Source organism: Leptonychotes weddellii, chromosome 1 (genome assembly GCF_054177405.1).
Source record: "Leptonychotes weddellii isolate Sample4059 chromosome 1, ASM5417740v2, whole genome shotgun sequence".
Lineage (NCBI taxonomy): Eukaryota > Metazoa > Chordata > Mammalia > Carnivora > Phocidae > Leptonychotes > Leptonychotes weddellii.
In genome coordinates, this window is record NC_138369.1 from 181,323,357 (window position 1) to 181,342,546 (window position 19,190).

Here is a 19,190-nt window from a genome sequence, read left to right on the forward strand (position 1 = left end):
AGCCCCGCATCGGGCTCCCTGCTCAGCAGGGAGCCTGCTTCTCCCTCTCCCTCTGCCCCTCCCCCTGCTCTCTCACTCACTTGCGCTCTCTCTCAAAATCAAATAAATAAAATCTTTTAAAAAAAGAAAGAAAGAAAGAAGCTAGTCACAGAAAGACAAAGGCCACAGGATTCCACTTGTATGAGGACTCTAAAACCGTCTAACTCACAGAAGCAGAATGGTGCTTGCCAGGAGCCGGTCGGTGGGTGGATGGGAAGTCGCTAATCATCGGGGACATTATTTCAGTTCCGCGGGATGACTACGTTCTGGAGAGCCACCACAAGAGAGTCTAGAGCGACTCACACTGTGTTGTGCATTTAAAAATCTGATAAAAGGGTAGGTCTCAGGCTAAGTGCTCTTGGTACAGTAAAGTCGGAAGAAAACAACACCGCAAGGGATGGTGCTTCAGGAAACATCTGTGATTCCTCCTCTCCACCAAGTCGGCAGTCGAGTATTTTGTTCAAATTCTGGAGAGGCCAGCCTCCTACCCAAACCTGAGAAAGGGTGAAAATAGGGCAGTGTGCTACCTAACGACAAGGCTTCGGTGGGTTTGTTCATGGGAGGAAGGCAAACCTGAAAAGAATAATTGCAACTCTGTTTAGTTATAAAGGCCCTTTTGGTCTAAATCATTCCCCGCTGAGGAAGTAAATGAGGATTGACATGCCAGTGTCCCCACCTGGCAGGAGGGAAACTGAAGTACACACAACCCTTCTTGCTGACTCACGCCCCACAGGGAGGTAGCATTACTTCTTTGCCCTGAGTGCCTGTAATGTTGCACGTTTACCAACTTGATCCTTCCAGCGGGAAGCTCCTTGCCTATCATGCTATGAAGACCCCAATCTGAGCACAGCAGTGAGGCCCCCCTGCAATACTCCCCGAGAACCAAACCTACCTCCCCGTTTAGACAAAGGTTCGTCCTGCCTGTGAAAAGTAACCTGATCTCAGGGCGCCTGGGTGGCTCAGTGGGGTTGGTTAAGCATCTGCCTTCAGCTCAGGTCATGATCCCGGGGTCCTGGGACCCAGCCTGCATCTGGCTCCCGGCTCAGCGTGAGGGGGAGCCTGCTTTCCCTCCCCCTCCCCTCCCCCCCGCTCCTGTTCTCTCTCTCTCAAATAAATAAAATCTTAAAAAAAAAGGAATATGATCTCACATCCAACAGCCCCAGAAAAAGCGCATTCTAATACCAAGCTTCTCCTGCTGCAGTCCAAAACAATTCCTTCTTCTCCTTTCTAGGTATCACAAGGGCAGGCAAAAGAGATGCGAGGAAGACAAAGGTAGGAGGATGGGTCATTACCCTGTGAAGTCTCTGAGATACTATAATCTAAGAATCAATGGGAATCTTCTTCCTCATGAGTCAAAGCACAAGGAATCAAGGCAAATCAGTGGTCATTCACAAGGGGTGGACCCAGCCCGCAGTGACCCTGACATGGGATGCACCGCTTCACCCCCTTCCGCAAGCCCAGAGGCCTGGCTTGTCCGTGGCATGACCCAACAACAGGACCGCCCACCAACGAAGGTTCCCGGGAAATTTATTTCAAAGGCAAGTGAGCAAACCCTGTTTCCAGGAAACAGCAGTCACAGATAATGAACTTCCTGTTGGCCCCAGACAGGACAATCTGAGCAGGGTCCTAAGACAATAAAGACTTTAAAAGTTTGAGTCCTCCTTTCCCAGCGTTGTGCAAATGCCCCACTTACCCCATCCCACACAGAAGAGGCTTCTCTCAAGATCTCCAAACGTGCTATCCAGAGGGGCCGCTCACATCCTAGGTAAGAAACTAGGATTCAGAGTTTCACACCCCATGGTACCAACCCTCCTCTCCTCCTGGCTTTCAGGTCTAGAAAGGTGGGCCTCAGTCCACACTGGTTCTACCTACAAGAGCAGACACAGGAAAATAATGGGTTTTGTGCTCATTTTTTTATACTTCTAGAGGCAGGAACGTCCTCTGAAACATTACTGAGATGACACAGGAAAAGCACTGGGTATGCTGTAGACACTTAAAAAATTACTATTCAGTATTAGTATTTTAATAAGCAAAGAAGTATTTACCAGGCCCTTATTCAACCATGGCTTTGTAGAGAGCACTTTGGCCATGGTTATTCTTGCCCACAAAAATCTCTGAATTTACAGAAGTCGGAAATCTCAAACACTGGGGCGTATAATTCCAAGGTATCACATGAGGCTCTGTGCTTCACTACAAGACCTTACAAATTCCCCCCTAACCGTTAAACAAGTAAAACTTTCCAAAAGCCATGATCTCTCCCCCACCCCCCACCCCCCCCGCCCAAGTTTTACCAATGAAGGCCAGGCTAACACTTGTTTTCAAGCAACAGAATCAAAATAAACTGGAGGAGTGGTGTTGCAAAACACTTACGAAGACTATACACCTTGTTCCCCACTCATAAAAACCCTAACCAGTATTAACAGCCGCAGAGTTACCCAGCACACCAGGTCAGAGCGGACGGGCCAGAACCAAGGCAGTTAGGCAACCTGCTGTCTTCGAAAATCACTTCCCAGCTGATGCCGATTCCTACACAAAATGTAAACTAAGACTCACTCCTTGGGCAGAGCAGTGAATGATATGGGCAGAGCATTGCAAAGCCTTCCCCCCGCTGACAACCCCTTCCCTTCCCCCGTTCCGCCCCTTGCACTATTAGACACCTAAAGAAACATTCGCTAATGATGCCATATATTCCCCAGGACCTTTTCAATTCACAGACCCCAGGCAGAACAACAGCTTAAAGTTGAATGACTTCAGTAATGCCATATTCCTCTGTGGAGGAATATTACCCAGCCAAACCTCCTCCGTCCCATGCTTCTCATTTCCCTTCTTGGTTATGAGGTCAGCCATAGCATTCAACAATCCACACTTCCCCCAAAGTACCGAGGAACTTTCGGCGCTGCAAAAACATTCTCAGAAAATGCAATGGCGATAGAAAACAGATATGGTTATCATCAGCACCGTCTGCCTCCCCAGTTGACATTCCCACCAGCTGTGCACGGGTCTTCCCTTTTCTCACACAGCCTAACGCTTGTTATTTCTTGTCTTTTGGGTAGTGAGATGGTGGGATCCCACTGTAGTTTTGATTTGCATTTCCCTGATGATTAGTGATGTTGAGCATCTTTTCTGGAGTAACGAGAGTTCTGGAATAACTAAATCTAACAAACTTTGCCTTCATAGAAATAACCCCACTAACTTACATCCCAGTCTCTGCCAAGTTTTGAGCTGCGTACTCATTTCATTTCTAGAAAGGAAGGGAGAGGGGACGGAGGGAGGGAGGAAGGGAAGGAGGAAGGAAGGAAGGAAGGAAGAAAGGAGGGAAGGAAGGAAGGAAGGATATAATAGAGCAGTGAGACCCTCAAGGAAGTGAGAGAAACTGAAGAAAAAAATAATAATCCCAGAAAGACAAGGTAAAAATTGGAGTGGAAAAATATATAGCCAGTATACCACCAATCAATTTGGATAGTAAGATGAAAATATTGAAAATATGGAAAGCGACCCTGATAACCCCTCATAATGAAGAAAGAACAGATGGGAGAAGTGGCTTTTTGTTTTTGTTTTTTAAGATTTTATTTATTTATTTGACAGACACAGCGAGAGGGAACACAAGCAGGGCGAGTGGGAGAGGGAGAAGCAGGCTTCCCGCTGAGCAGGGAGCCCGATGCGGGGTTCGATGCGGGGCTCGATCCCAGGACCCTGGGGCCATGACCAGAGCCGAAGGCAGAAGCTTAACGACTGAGCCACCCAGGCGCCCCAGAGTGGCTTTGTTTTATTCTGTTGCAATAACCTTTCACATTTCTGGAAGGAGGGCACTGAGAGAAGTTGTGAGGTTAGAAATATAACCAGAAAGGGCAGGACGGTGAAACATGCAATGTGCTACAATGATAAGTGCCTGATTTGTTCCAATTCACACGTAGAAATCCCACAAGGGGGGCGCCCGGGTGGCTCAGTCCGATTCCTGATTTCAGCTCAGATCATGATCTCAGGGTCTTGAGATTGAGCCCCGAGCTCAGAGCTCAACAGGGAGTCTGCTTGAGGATTCTCCCTCAGCTCTTGCGCACGAGCACACTCTCTCTAAATAATAAATAAATAAATCTTAAAAAAAAAAAATAAGAAATTTCACCAACAGCTCCTTAAGTAGTTTTCATTATTTCTACCTCACAGGAGGGGAAATATAAGAGCAGAGGGGTTAGGCAATGTTAGGGCTAAAAGTGGCAGAGCAAGAATTCAGATCCAGGGGCACCTGGCTGGCTCAGTCTGTAGAGCATGCAGCTCTTAGATCTCAGGGTCATGAGTTCGAGCCCCACCTTGGATGTAGAGATTACTTAAAGTAAACTCTAAAAAAAGCAAAAAGAATTCAGATCCAGCTCCTTCTGACTCTAAAGTTCTTGTCCTTATACTGTCACAGACTCAGAAAGATTTTCTGAGAAATCGTTAAAATGCCAAGACTCATGCATTACATATGAACGAAAACAAAACTTTCTTCTTCAGTCATTACAGCAAATTTGTTCTGCTCTAGTACAAAGTAAATCTGTATTGTCAAGTAAGTTGAAAGCACCTACAATTCACATTAAATTACCAGTAAATCTTATGTAAATTCTAGCTGGATGTTTCCAAAACAATTTCACAGGGTGTGCCCTGGTGAAGATAAAAAACCCAACTTAGAACAATTTGATCCACTGTGTATGATACTCAAGAACACAAGGTATGTTTGATAAAACCGAGAAACGTTATTTCAAAGACACATAAAATAAATACATAATGTCTGCCTAAGTCCTTATAGCTAGGAGACTCAGTTACTTAGTTTTAAAGGCTCTTAAAATCTTTTTTGACAGTGTTCCACAGCACAGGACTTTTAAAATGCATGTAAACTTAGGAAAGGAGGCAGTGTTTTTGTTTCATTTAAAATACAAAAACCAAAGTTGGTTCTTCCAAATGCCAATAAAATTGATAATACATTAGCAAAACTCATCAAGAAGAAGAAAAGCACAAATAACCAATGCTAAGAATAAAAAAGGAAACATTTCAGGGCACCTGGATGGCTCAGTCAGTTAAGCGTCTGACTCGTGATCTCGGCTCAGGTCATGATCTCAGGGTCGTGAGATCTAGCCCGTGTCGGGTGGGTGTGGAGCCTGCTTAAGGTTCTCTCTCTCCCTCTGCCCCTGCCCACCCTAAAAAAAAAAAGGGAAAAGGAAACATTTCTAGTCTTTTAAAATATTATAAAAGGATATTTTGTGCAACTTTACGCCAATAAATTTTAAAATTTACATGAAATAGGAAACTTCCTATAAAAAAATACTTACTAAAACAAGATAATCTTAATGGCCCTATTTCTATTAAACAAATTGAATCTGTAACTTCGAAAAAAAATCAGAGTCAAACCAGGATATTCATGGGAAAGTAAGGAGACCTTAAGAAAAAAATAATGATACAGAAACTGTAATATTCTCTCACACCTACCTGCGACTACCTAATTCATATAGCAGAATTCATCCAATTTTCAACGTCTGCATGAAACAGTCCCATGTGACAATGTCTATATACCTTCATGAATAATATAGTCCCTTTCTCTGGCTAAGGATTATTGTTCCATAAAACTCTATGTGAGCAAGGATCTATTAGTCAGTTTCACCAGCACTATCACAAGATCCAGTTTGGTTGTCTTTCCTGTTGAGTGAGTTGCTACAGCCTTCTTGGGGGTGGGGGAAGCAGGCCACACACTTCATGTCAGCATCAAGTTCACATCTGCATGCCATGTTCTGTCTTGATCCTCAAGGAGCTAAAACACAGGACTCTGGCCATTGTAACAGCCTGGACCATGCAACAGCCTGAACCTGTTGTTCTTCCCTGGGACGCGTCTGCTTTGGCTTAAAAGTCATTTCATTTTACTTCTGTCTCACTAACCTTGGGGAAGCTGGAAGGTGAAAGCAAACTAAGTAAAACTATGGCCACAGCACCCTGTCCCTTGACCCCAAAGTTCAAGTGGAAGGTGCACTGAGAAAGTTAGGCTGTGCCATTCTGGTATCAGGAAGATGATGAAAACCAACTCTTCACACCCTCCTAATTGCACCCACCCCAGATCTGGGAGAAACACCTATAAAATGAAATTTGGTTTTCTATAAACATAGTAACAGCCACACATTTCTTTACCTCCGTGAAGGTGCCCTAAAAATAAGACAATTCCCTAAAAATTCATATGAAGGATTAGCTTACAACACACACACACACACACGCACACGCACACACACACATACACAGCTCCCACTGCTCTGTACTAACCTGTTGACTGAATAGAAAATAGGTGAAACAGGTAAATTAGCCCAAAAGCCTCCATCAGACCCCCATTGCGGTGAGCAAATACCACAAAGCTCTAAAAGGGGTTTCAAATAAAAGCTAAAAAATGTCTGCAAGAATGTCTTTACCTCTGGCCAAGTTCATCATTTGCTGGAACAGATATGAAGCGTCACTTGCAACGATCCTAACCAGGGTGCTGGCCTCCACCCAACAAACTTCCTCTCCCCACCCCACCCAAATCTGACTTAGGCAATTGACCTGGAGATAAAGCAGCAGCCACCGAAAAATGTGCTATTTTCAAAAAAGTTCCAGATACACAAATAACACCTCAATAGCTAGGACGTCTTGGGCTGAACTAAATCAGACACAAAATTAATGAGAAACCCAAGACTTCTGATGCATCCCTATAGAATTCCCACCCTGACCCAGGACGCTGTCCGGGCGCCCCAGCTTCAGAACATTCTCTCGGAAATACTGAACCCCAAGCCTTTCAGGGGATTCATTTTCAACGGCAGTGACCTGTGATTACAGACCGCGCAGCCGGACGACGGGGACCACGAGGACGGACACCTCTGGTGGGTAACCTGATGGGGCAGTGTCCCTCCCGCCCTACCCCTTAGGGTCCCTGGATACGGAAGGCAAAGGGGGAAAGGTGAAGGGCTCACAACGCCCCAACCCTTCACCCTCGAGCCAGAACGCACACGGGCGGCGCCCCCGGGGTGTCCCAGCCCAGCGTGGAGACGCCGCTCACTGATTCCGCGGGGCTCCGGGCGCGCAAGTCCCCCTCCCGCCGGCCACTCCTCGGCCACAGCCACCTGGGCTGCGTGCCCTCACCACCCAGCACAAAGAAAGTCGGCGGTGGAAAGAATGGGCTTGAAATGAACGCTCACCGAAGCTCAGCAAGGCGCACATGCTTCCCGGTCTTGCCTCACATCTCCCAACTTCCAGTAACAGAAATGAGGAAGCAGCCTCCTTCCCCGGCTCCGTGCAGAGGGAGTGGGCGTAACTTGCGAAGTTTCGTGCAGCGAGGAATCTGGTCATTTGGGTGTGCTGGAGAGGGTTTGTCGCTCCTCCCCACCCACCGTCGCCTCCCTCGTCTCCACCTCCTTCCCCAATTTAATTCTCCCCTTGGCGTTCGCAAGACCAAGAACTCTGGCCGCCGGCCGCTCAGAGTCCCAGCTCTGGGCTCCTCACAACCTTGGGGAAAACTTATTCCTAACAGACCTGAACCATCGCACGGATGAACCTGGTCGCCCTGCAGAAAGTTTAAGTGCCTATCACTTTTTTTTTTTTTTTTTTTTTTTTGATGGCAGCACAGGGCAGGAAGGCAGGGCCTCTTTTTTTGTATTTAAAAAGCTAGAAATCTTAAATAATTGCAAGGTACCCCCTCTGCACAGGCAGGAATGTGGGTAGGTTAGCCAGGAGAGACCTAATTCCTCAACGTCTACTTAAAAAGAGTGGGGGACGGAAAAACAAAAAGCTGTGTTACAAAACTTGCTACAAAATAGTTCAGACATGCAAAAATATATTTGAAAATCAGATAGTGAACCCTCAAGTATCCATTATGCAGCAAAAAAATTAAAATTACCAACAGAGTTGGAGCCATCTGTAAACTCCTCCCTGAAATATATCCTCCTCTTCCTCCCCCTAGAAAAATAGCTGCCATAAACCTGATTTTCCATGAGCAATATTCATACCACAGTTTCTGAGATTCTAAAGGATGCAAGCTAACTTCAGAGCCCACCCAAAAGCAATCCAATGATCATCCCTTCGCTGGGCCTGACCTTGGTTCCGAAACAGAAGTTTCGTGAAATAACACTAAAATGACCACACACGTTAAATGAAGCCTCAGGTGGCCGGTTAAAGAAAATGAAGGAAATCACAATCTAAGAAAATCGGAGATCTGGAATGACAAGTGGAGGCCATATCTGTAACAGTTGAAGCGTTCATGGATGAAATTGATAGATTAATAGAGCATTATCATTTTACGAGGTTAATAGCTGTGTCAAAGCCAAGGATACTGACCCACACTGCAGGGCTTTCCTCAAAGACCCAGGCTACAGAAATAGAAACACGACATTCATTAAAGAAGTCCTAATTACTCAACCGCCTACCAGAGTTGTAGGCTGGGAGCAACATTCAGAAAAGGGAACTTTCAAGATAATAATGATAAAACACAAAATAGTGGAAACCATGATACATTCACAATTGACTCATATATATATTCTCATATATATATGAACATGAAGAAGGAGATGCCTAGCTCATATTTATATTCCTAGTACCTTGCATAGAGGCTGGCATGAGTAGAAAATTTATAGCTATTTGTTAAATGAAGGATGCAAATGAACAAAAGAATGTCCATGGAGAATTCTGAAGGAGCAGAATGAAGAGATGGGATACGTGAAATCAGCAGTGGTCTTTAACAGGAAGTAACTTTGCCCAGTGGGAACATTCAACAATAGTGAAGACATTTTTGGTCGTCACAACTTGGGGAAGCTCTCGGCATCGAGCAGGCAGAAGACATGGATGCTGCATGGGAAAGCCTCCTAAAACAAAGAATGATCCAGCCCCCAAATGCCAATGCTGCTGGCTAACGAGAAGCCCTGGGAGACAGGCTTCACGATCGACAGTCACTGAATTTTTTCATTCCATATATAATCACCAACATCAGGAAGAGACTCTCCGGGGACTTATAAGGATACAGAAGAGCATTTCTCCTCCTTTTCCACTGTGCAGCATCTGATGGCTGGACCACCTGCGTGGGATCAGAGCTAGTGGGCACTGGAGTCAGAAGCAGGAAAGCATTCAGGGGTTGGGGGCACAGCCTCAAGCCTATGCACTCATGAAGCTAACTAAGGACCTGTGTCAAATTTAGATGGAAATAATGAAGAAGGGGGTGGGGAGGAAGTTGACGTAAGGTGTGGGTATCAGCTTCAGAATCGCAGATAGCATGTCTGGGCGGAGGAGGCAGGGTAGGGGCTGTGAACAGACAAAGCAGGCTTATCGCAGCTACCAGACTCATTTCTCCATTGACAGTCTTGAGCTGGAGACGCTCCATTGAGAACAGGAAGGATGTTTAATCTCATTACAGCTTATCGAAAAGAAAGTTACAAATCACTTACAGGAAAAAAGATGCAAACCCCACCATGTCTACCCGTCAGGGTGAAGGACCTACAAAGTGAAGACATCTTCTCCACAGGTTTTCTGGTCTCATCATTACCTAAGAAGTGTTCCTTTGAACTCTAGAATGCCGGGAGAAGTCTTGTTCCTGTTGCTCACTGTTTCTCAGAACAGGGCACGGGACAGTGGGTTCGCTCCCCTTGAACTCCCTCGGAGCCAAGGATGGTTGGTATGTGATAAATGCACGTGGATGCAATGGAATCAGTCTTCACCTCATTGCCCATCTCTCGGGCCAGTAAATAAAGACTCTCCTATAGCCGCTTCTGGAGCAATCCGCAGGGCACCCTGAGTTCAAGAGCCTGAACAAACTGTGAGCACATAGAAAACCTGTTGGTTTCATTCAGCGGCTGACAGATTGCAAAACACCTGATACAGGTGAGACCAAGAGGTCCTCAGGCAGTGGCCACCAGCCTCACAGGGGAACTGCTCTTGGCATCAAGGAATGAAGGACACCAGGCTGGGGGTCCCCTCCACACAACCCTGTACAAATGGGCAGGAAGGGGGATGCCCTATCCCTCATTATGTCACCAGCTTCTTTACCTGCAGCTCTAAATGCCATTAGTCTTGCTTCTTAAAAGCCATACGAATTCAGGAAAAGAAAATGTGAGCACAGTTATGAGTCCCACCAAAAGCAGGAACTTAATCAGGAATGTACAGTGTTTCTGTTCCAAAGAAATGCAACCAGTAGAGGGAGCCCAGCTGACTTTTGTGCTTTAACAATTTTCCAAGATCAGGCTAAAGCAGGGGACAGTGTTAAATGACATGAGTTACAAAAATAATCAGACGTTACCACAGATAAAAAGATTTATGCAAAAATATTTTGGAAAAACTCGAAGCCATGACACCCTTATAAGGTATTTGTCCTGGTCATGGATATTTACACAAGAGCTAGCTACAGAGATAGAAGACCATATAATGAATAAATAAATATATGTTGGAAAACATATTGGTATGTGGAGGAAAACTCAGAAAGGGTCAAACAGCTCTCTTTCCCTTTGTCAGTTGAACTGATGCTCAGAAACAAAAAACTATGGAGAGTTTATTTTCCCCAAAGATTTTAATTCAGGCTTTATCTTGATGTTTTATAAGTTTGACCTACAATAGCTGACTTGTAAAATTCCTTTCAAATTGTGTTCTCAATGACACCAATGCCTTCCTCAAGCAAGACTCTTCTGGATTTCTGTCCAAGGGTCTTCAGAACCAACTGGATCAAAGATCGGGGCGGCTTAACGGAAAAAGGGTTGCCAAGGTCCAAGATTTTGACACCAGCTCCTGCAAAGGAGCTTACCTCTTGCCACGCTTCCCAGCTCACATAGACAGCTGAGGTGGATTCCCAGGAGCGAGGCAAACAAGTACCCACATCAACCCTGCAGTCACCTACGTCCCCTCACAAGAGCAAACAGCAGCAAAGCTAGAGAAAAAGAGCATTCTCCTCCTCAAGTTAGGTGAAGCCCAACAGGGGTGTTGATGATCTGTGTCCAAAGAGAGGACCCCCCCCCTCCCCAGCATCACTGCAGATCCAAATCCAGATCCCGTTAGTCATACGGTATCGCTATAGAAATTCAAAAGCTTTTTTATGAAGACATTTTGCGGTTGGCTACCGAACTGATTGCCAGAATCAATTGTTCACATTTGAAACGGACCAAAAGTCTAAATATGGATCCATCCCCACCCACCCCTGTGCTTGGTGGTCTGAGGCTCACCAAGAATGCTGACATGTGTGAAAACCCTTGACTCACCCCTGGACGAAGCCTTCCTTCTCTCTGAGAGAAAAAGCGAGGCTCGGCCTTTCAGATGATGTCTTCAAGTGCAGATCCCCATTCAATTTGATTTGACGCAAAAATGTTTTACAACTTAAAATTAAACCTCGCACCAAGCAAACTTAGTGACTTTGAACAGAGTTTTCTCCATCTGAAAACTGAACGCCTAACAAAAGAAGCAGAAGTAATCCTGAAGAATATAAAGTCTGTCAAAAAGAGGCCAAGAAAATTCTTATAGCCTTTAAATACCACCCGGATCCAGAATACCCTGCAGGGACTGAATGTGTGGCAAGTCCCTTATAGTCCAGAGGCTTCGATTTCCTCAACTACTTAAGTGGTAATAGCCCACTTAATATTCTCTGGCTTCCTAGTTCTATCTTCCAATCATGTGTTCCCACGATTTTAAAACCCCCATTGCTTTCAGTACCCCAAATGCCAAGTGCTCACACAACAACGTTTTATGGAACACACCAGAGTCAAGAGTTTCAGGACTCACTGGTGGCTCTCATACTTATAACTGAAGCCATGCTTGGAACCGGAAGGGAAAGGGGGAAAAGGCAGGAAGTGCAACCCGAGGATAAAGGTAACAAAGAAGCCAAAGGAAAAGCCCATGAACCCTTCACACACTGACTCGCAATCAACCATATGGGGCCAGATGCTGTCCTGCCCACACACACTGGGAGGCGGCTGGTGCCAAGGGCCCTGTGAGCCTTGCACAAGAGGTACATGTGGTTCGTGGGGGCGAGAGCATCTGGGTTTTCCCTGGTGTGGGCTCTTTTAGACACCTCTCTGCTCAGCAGCAATAAACAATAATAATTATTATTGGCACTAAAAGCGCAGTCGTGCTGAATAACTAATGTAAGAAGATAGGAAGTCAAGCTCTAATTTCAGTCCTGCCTTCTCTCCAAAGAATGTGTGGAGCCAGGATAGCCTTATGGTCCTCAATATAGCCCCCAGGGAGTGTCTCCCACTGGGGGTCAAGGAGCAGTCCCACTGAGGAGGCCTCCTTTGGTCAAGGGAGAAGCAAGGATGTGAAATAAGGTCTTGTCCGAGTCCCCGCTCCACCAACCACCAGAGGAATAACTTAGAGCAAGCCACCTGGCTTCCCTTTCAGTAAAATGGGAAGTTGAAATCAATGCCTATTGACAATCCATGGGGTTACATGGGTTAACGGGCTTCATATAGGGCACATATCCAACACTCTCCCTAAATGATAAGGGGCCCCCAATTGTACAAACACGATTTTCAGTCAGGAAATAAGCAACCAACCATGTTAGTGTTTTATATGTTTTCAAGGTTTTCGTGTTGATAGTGCTATTTTGGTCATGGAGAGAAATATAGTCCAGACACTAGTCATGTACCAGATTGGAGCGTGGGGGGCCTTCCAAGACTCAGGGGTCATAGAGAGACCTGTTGAGCCCTTCCTCAAGTCCCTACTGTGGGGAAGCAGCAAGTCCCCTCATGAGGATCGCCACAGTGAGACACACGGGCCCTTGGCACTCACCAAGGACAACCAACATAACAGTTACTTGTTTTTGTTATTGAGGGTTTTGATTTTTATTTTATATTAAAACACTGGAAACTATCATTCCCCAATTTACAGACCAAAACATACTGGAGGAAGGGTAGGTGGGAACAAGGTAAAGCAGACAGTAAGGGACACACCTAGCACCTGGGAACAACAGTGAAGTGACAAGGACCACACCCATAGATGTGTTTCTAACTCCTGACACCTTACACAGTTCTCTGCTAGTGACAGGCACAGATTCAATGAAAACTAAATGACTTCTAATGTCAGAGGAGACATGCAAATGAGAATCCACTTGTGTTTCCTTTCTAAGAACATAGACATTAGATTTTATGGACTCTAGGAGCACTTGGTGCCATTTTCCCTAATGTAAACAAAAATCCAATATGCAAAGAGTATTTTCTTTTTCTTTTTTTTTTTTTTGTTTCAGACGTAGAATTTTGTGATTCATCAGTAGCATGTAACACCCAGTGCTCATTTCATCAAGTCCCCTCCTTAATGCCCATCACCCAGTTACCCCAGCCCCTTATCCCCCTCCCCTCCAGCAACCCTCAGTTTGTTTCCTAGAGTTAAGAGTCTCTTATGATTTGTCTCCCTCTGTTTTCATCTTATTTTTCCTTCCCTTCCTCTATGTTCATCTGTTTTGTTTCTTACACATATGAGTGAAATCGTATGATATTTGTCTTTCTCTGACTTATTTTGCTTAGCATAATACCCTCTAGTTCCATCCACGTGGTTGCAAATGGCAGGATTTCATTCTTTTTGATGGCTGAGTAATATTCCATTTTGTGTGTGTGCACGTATATATATATATTCCATTGTGTGTGTGTATATACAAATGTGTGTGTGTGTGTGTGTGTGTATACAACATCTTCTTTATCTATTCATCTGTCAATGGACATCTGGGCTCTTCCATAGTTTGGCTATTGTGGACATTGCTACTATAAACATCGGGGTGTATGTGCCCCTTCGAATCACTGTTTGTATACTTTAGATAAATACCTAATAGGGCAATTGCTCGGTCATAGGGTAGCTCTACTTTTAACTTTTTGAGGAACCTCTATACTGTCTTCCAGAGTGGCCGCACCAGTTTGCATTCCCACCAACAGTGTAAGAGGGGATGGGGAAGATATTTGCAAATGTCTTATCAGATAAAGGGCTAGTATCCAAAATCTATAAAGAACTTATCAAACTCAACACCCAAAAAACCCAAAAAATCCAGTCAAGAAATGGGCAAAAGACATGAACAGACATTTCTCCAAAGAAGACATACAAATGACCAACAGACACATGAAAAAATGTTCAACATCACTCATCATCAGGGAAATACAAATCAAAACCACAATGAGATACCACCTCATACTAGTCAGAATGGCTAAAATTAACAAGTCAGGAAACAACAGATGTATGGTGAGGATACAGAGAAAGAGGAACCCTCTTGCAAAGAGTATTTTCAACCGGAAAATATAATAAGCCTATATCTCAAAATATTAAGTGACCTGGGGTAGGCAACAGACACATGAAGAGCTGCAGACCCACAAACATAAGAGTAAGAAGGGGTTCTAATTAATCCCTCACCCATCTGAGGTCAGAAGGGTTAAGGGACTCACTCAGGCTCACATAATAAAATAATGGTAGATTCAGTCTAGAACCCAGATCTACTGAAACAAATCTGCTGTATGTCCTGCCAACTCAATTATTCCTTCCTGGAAAAAAAAAAATCCATAAAATAAACATTAAATGCAGTATATGCTTATATAATTTTGGGCCCCAACACAGTACAAAAGGCACATATAAATTAAAAACTGATACAAATTGAGTCCATCGGAAACTAATAAGTAAACCATAGTAACTAGGTGCATGAAAAATGTCTTGGCTCAGCCCCAGACGAGCAAACAAGAGGCTCAGAGACCCGGACAGAAGGATGCAGTCAAGCCAGGACGGCTGAAGGCAGTCTGATTCACCAGCAGCCAGCATCCTCCCAAACAAATTACGAGGCTGGGCAAGACTGTGGGTAAGCCTGGGGGTGATGTGCGACGGATTCATACATGCCCGAGGGGTCATGTGGGCACGCTGGCCAAAGACAAGACTCCTCCAATTTCTCCCCAAGAAACAAAAACATGTCTCTACAGATGCTGCAAAATAGCATCTTTTCACTTGCACGTGAATATGAACCGCATCCCTGCGCACAATTGGCCAAAAGTGTCCACAACCCAGGCGTCCATCAACAGATGAACAGGTGGACAAAATGGGGCCCATCCATCCGACGGACAAATACTTAGCCAATAAGAAGAACGAAGTTCAGAAAAAGGCTACAAATGGATGAACCTTGAAAACAGTACGCCAAATGATGACATCAGACACAAAAGAACAACGACTGCATGATTCCACTTCTATGAAATATCTAGAAGAGGCCGATTCAAAGAGACCGAAAGGAGACTAGAGGTTACCAAATGCTGGGGGGCAAAGGGGATGGGAAGTCCCCATTTAATGGTTACAGCGCTGCCGTATGAGTGATGAGTCTGGGACACAGAGAGCAGTGTTCTTTGTCCAACACAGTGCACATCATTAATGCCACTGAACCGTAGACTTAAAAATGGTCACAATGGCAAATTTTATCACACGTAGATTTTTACCACAACTTTTTTGAGAGATTCAAAACAACACCGCATTTGCAGCCTATTGGCTCAGGACCTCGTAGCTTTTCAAAATACTGCCGCTAAAAACAAAAGTAATCAAAACTTTAATCTAAGCACATTAGCCAGCTTTAAAATGTGCCTGTTCTCCCTGTCACATTACCGTGATCTTAATCACATACCTAAAAGAGCGATTTTCTCTGATTGTAAGAGATAAAATGGGATTGTCTAAACTATGAAATTAAATCGTTTCCAATTATAAAGGTAAAACAAGGCGCACCTCTTCCCAGGCAAAGCTTTCACAGGATGCCAGGTGTCACACCTGTATGCAGCATCCCTCGCTGTACATTGGCTTCCCCCCAATCTGTTCCCATCCCCAATTTCAAAGCAGATCAAGAAACCTGAAGGGTTGGATGTAAATCCAGCACCATTAAGAGTGAGAGAAATGCACCAAACTCAAGTTACCAGTTGAATACATGAAATGGCACACATTTTAACGACCACCTTTTACACACTTAACGGACCTGAACTGGCCAGGAATTCATTTTCTAGTCATAAGCTCATCACCTAATCCTTGTAAAACCTCAGTGTCTCATCTGTAAAGTGGGTTATAATAGTATTTCTCCTGTGACGCTACTCAAGGATGAATCACATTTCCTGAGCACTTCATGCAAATCACAGGGCTGAGGGCTGCTTATCCATTTTTGTGCCTGGTCCCCATGACAACTCAACAAAGTATGATAACTAGACTCATTTTACAGATAAAGAAACTGAGGCACCGAAAGGTTACTTGAACTGCCCAAAGCCGCCTGACAGGTGGGAGTCAGGTCTGAAATTCCAACCTGGTCTCTCGGAGGCTGGGACCACAGTCCTCCCTCATTTCATTGCTACGTGTGGCCTACAGTCTTGGCAGCTTGTATGTGATTTTATTATTATCATCACCTTTAAAAGTCACAGGTTCTGGGCTCACAAAGTCAGAGAACTGGACCTGATTCCCAAAGCCTGCACCTGCTTATGGGGTACCTTATCCCCCTCTCAAGGCCAAATGTAGCAGGCAAGCAACATATCTCAGGGTTTGTCATGAAGCTCCTGGCAGGTAATCATCCCTCCATCTGAGAAGGAAGATGAACAAGGTATCTAAGATGAGCAAGTTAAATTGCACAACAGTCAAAGAATATGCATCATGTATGTGTAGGAACCTCGTAAATATATTCACTGGGCCCTTTTGCAGAACCAAGTTCCTCTGCAACAGGCAAGTTCAAGGTCTGGACTGAGATAATTAACCATTAGGTGGATATTTTGTACTCAACTGTTTACAGTGGTGGTTCACAATCAAAAGAAATACATAATGAACAGAATTTTGCTCACGCTCTCCCAGACTTCCCAGTAAAACATGGCAGGTGACTCACAGGATGACACACTGCTCTTGGCAAGGTACCAAGAGTTACACATGCCGACCAGTCGGTGAGGTGTAGGCTCTCCCAAGCAGGTTGACAAACTTTACTGGATCCTCTGAAACACCCAGGCTCAGCCTTCCACTCCCAGCCGTCTGGTTTCTGAGAAAAGGGAGTCCTCAACAATGGGTCGCAACGATGCCAACCCACTAAACAGAATCCTTGCTGAGGCCTGGCCATGACCAAGACCAGCCATTTCTGACTTTCACTTTTCTTGCTCCAACAAATTCACACACCTTTCTTAGACTTGGGCTTATGATTCAGACTTATGGCTCCTGCCAAAGCCCTGTATCCTAAGAGCCTTTGTTCTCTTCTCTGGCCACAGATGAACTCAGCCCATTGAGGAACAGCTGCAAACCCTTGCCCACATAACTTTCCACTGGGCAAAAATTAGTCAGGTTGGCTGGGTCTGAGGTCAGCAAGCTCCTGAAGGAACACCCCTCGGACAGCCCATCCCACCTCCCCAAAAGAGTCAAATATAGCTGTTAATGAACTGCCCATTTCCACAGTCTCATTCACACATACTGACCCACACGCATAGATCCTACTGGCTCATTCAATTTCATTAACCAAAAACAACATTCTTGGCCTTTGGCATTAGCGTGGGTTTTGGTTTTCATAAGGACTTGGTGCGCCAACTTGCGCTATTTGCTTCCACGGGGACTTATCTTTATTCTGAGTATACCCATGACCTTCGACTTGAGGTCTTTGTTCACTGTCCCCTTCTCAGTGAGGTCCCCTTAGCTGCTCCCACCAGCCCTGCAGCACCACCACCTCTTTCTCTGACACATTTCCTTTCTCACTTCCCTACATTATTTTTTTCGCTTTAAAAACACACACTAATCATTTTCCTATTTTACCATTTGTCTTATTTACTGTTTCTCTCCCTCACTAGAATCTAAGCCCCACACGGGCAAGGGTTTTGAGCCATTCTTCTCCCAACTCTATCTTGAGTGCCTAGAAGAGAGCTTAGCACATGGTAGACCCACAACAAATATTTGTTGACTTAGATTGAATACACCCTCGTGATGATAACCAAGACCAGAAAGCATGATCAAAAACCAAGCGAGCCTGAGCTTGCTCCTGAAACCACAGAAATAAAGTCCTCTGAACCCCAAACAACAAGAAGAGAAATAGGGAACAAGGAGGGAAATACACATTTATTCCAATAATACACAAGTACTTGGGCTTTTCGACCTCTCCTATGAATTTTCAAGAGCCAGCATGCTGGGGCGCCTGGGTGGCTCAGTCGTTAAAGTGTCTGCCTTCAGCTCAGGGCATGATCCCAAGGTCCTGGGATCGAGCCCCGCATCAGGCTCCCTGCTTGGCGGGGGGCCTGCTTCTCCCTCTCCTACTCCCCCTGCTTGTGTTCCATCTCTCACTGTGTGTCTCTCTCTGTCAAATAAATAAATAAAATCTTTAAAAAAAAAAAAAAAAAAAGAGCCAGCATGCTAAATCTCTGAAATAGCATTTTGTTAACCAAAAGGGGGAAAGATCAGTCCTCTCTCCATACAGTCAACACCATGCGTCCCACTCTCAGCTCACCACCTCCTACTTGTCCAGACCAACCCCCTCAGACCTCAAGCCCACCAACTCCCTCCACCTTCTGGTGTCCCTCAAAACCATGCTGCCTCACATTCTTCCCTGGTCTACCACGGAGTTCTCTTCCTTAACTCCCTGGCCCCTCTATCACTTGGTCACATCCATTTGGCAAAGATACCCACCCGGTTAGATCCAACAAACTGCCTGGTTGGCACCTGCACCCAGACAGTTGAACAGTCCACTGGTCGTTTCTTAAACTCTCGACCACTAATGTCAAGTCTGCCCTAAATGAAACTGGTGATCTCATACCAAAGTTCCCAGTCCATTCACCCTTCGTGAAGTTCCTATCTACTCTTCTCATCCCAAATGCCCAATAATCTCTCATCTTTTTTCTCAGCTGATGATCTCTTGTCCTACTTCTCTGAGAAGACTAAAGCAATCAGATAGGACTACCACAACTTCCAAGCCTCTGTGTATTCACCAACAAGCAGATATCTGTACCCATATACTCTACCTCCTGCCTGTGACCACAGATAACTATCCACACCCCATCTAAAATCCATCCCTCCTCGTGGGACTAGACCCTAGGCACCCCCTCCCTGCACTTGAGGACAATATTCCAGCAACTCCCCTCTCTCTCCCCTACAGCATCAAATCCCCTTGCTCTCCTGGAGCATCCCCAGCAGTAGGAAGAGATCCAAATCACCTAAAATCCAAATCACCTCTCAACACCTCCATGGTTGCCACTATACCGTGA

At 45.1% G+C, this 19,190-nt stretch overlaps 1 protein-coding gene across 4 annotated transcripts in view; it reads right to left on the bottom strand.

The window, feature by feature from the left end:
- TIAM1 (TIAM Rac1 associated GEF 1) overlaps positions 1–19,190 on the bottom strand; it is a 374,369-nt gene that overhangs the window by 188,217 nt on the left and 166,962 nt on the right. Inside the window, exon 1 of one of the 4 annotated variants that reach the window (XM_081799229.1) lies at positions 7,221–7,357. The exons of 2 other annotated variants lie outside the window; for them this stretch is intronic. The gene's annotated coding sequence lies outside the window, so the exon portion shown is untranslated. Of the gene's footprint in view, positions 1–1,732; positions 1,929–7,220; positions 7,358–19,190 lie in introns of those variants that run through there. One more of the 4 variants, XM_081799241.1, reaches the window with a different exon arrangement.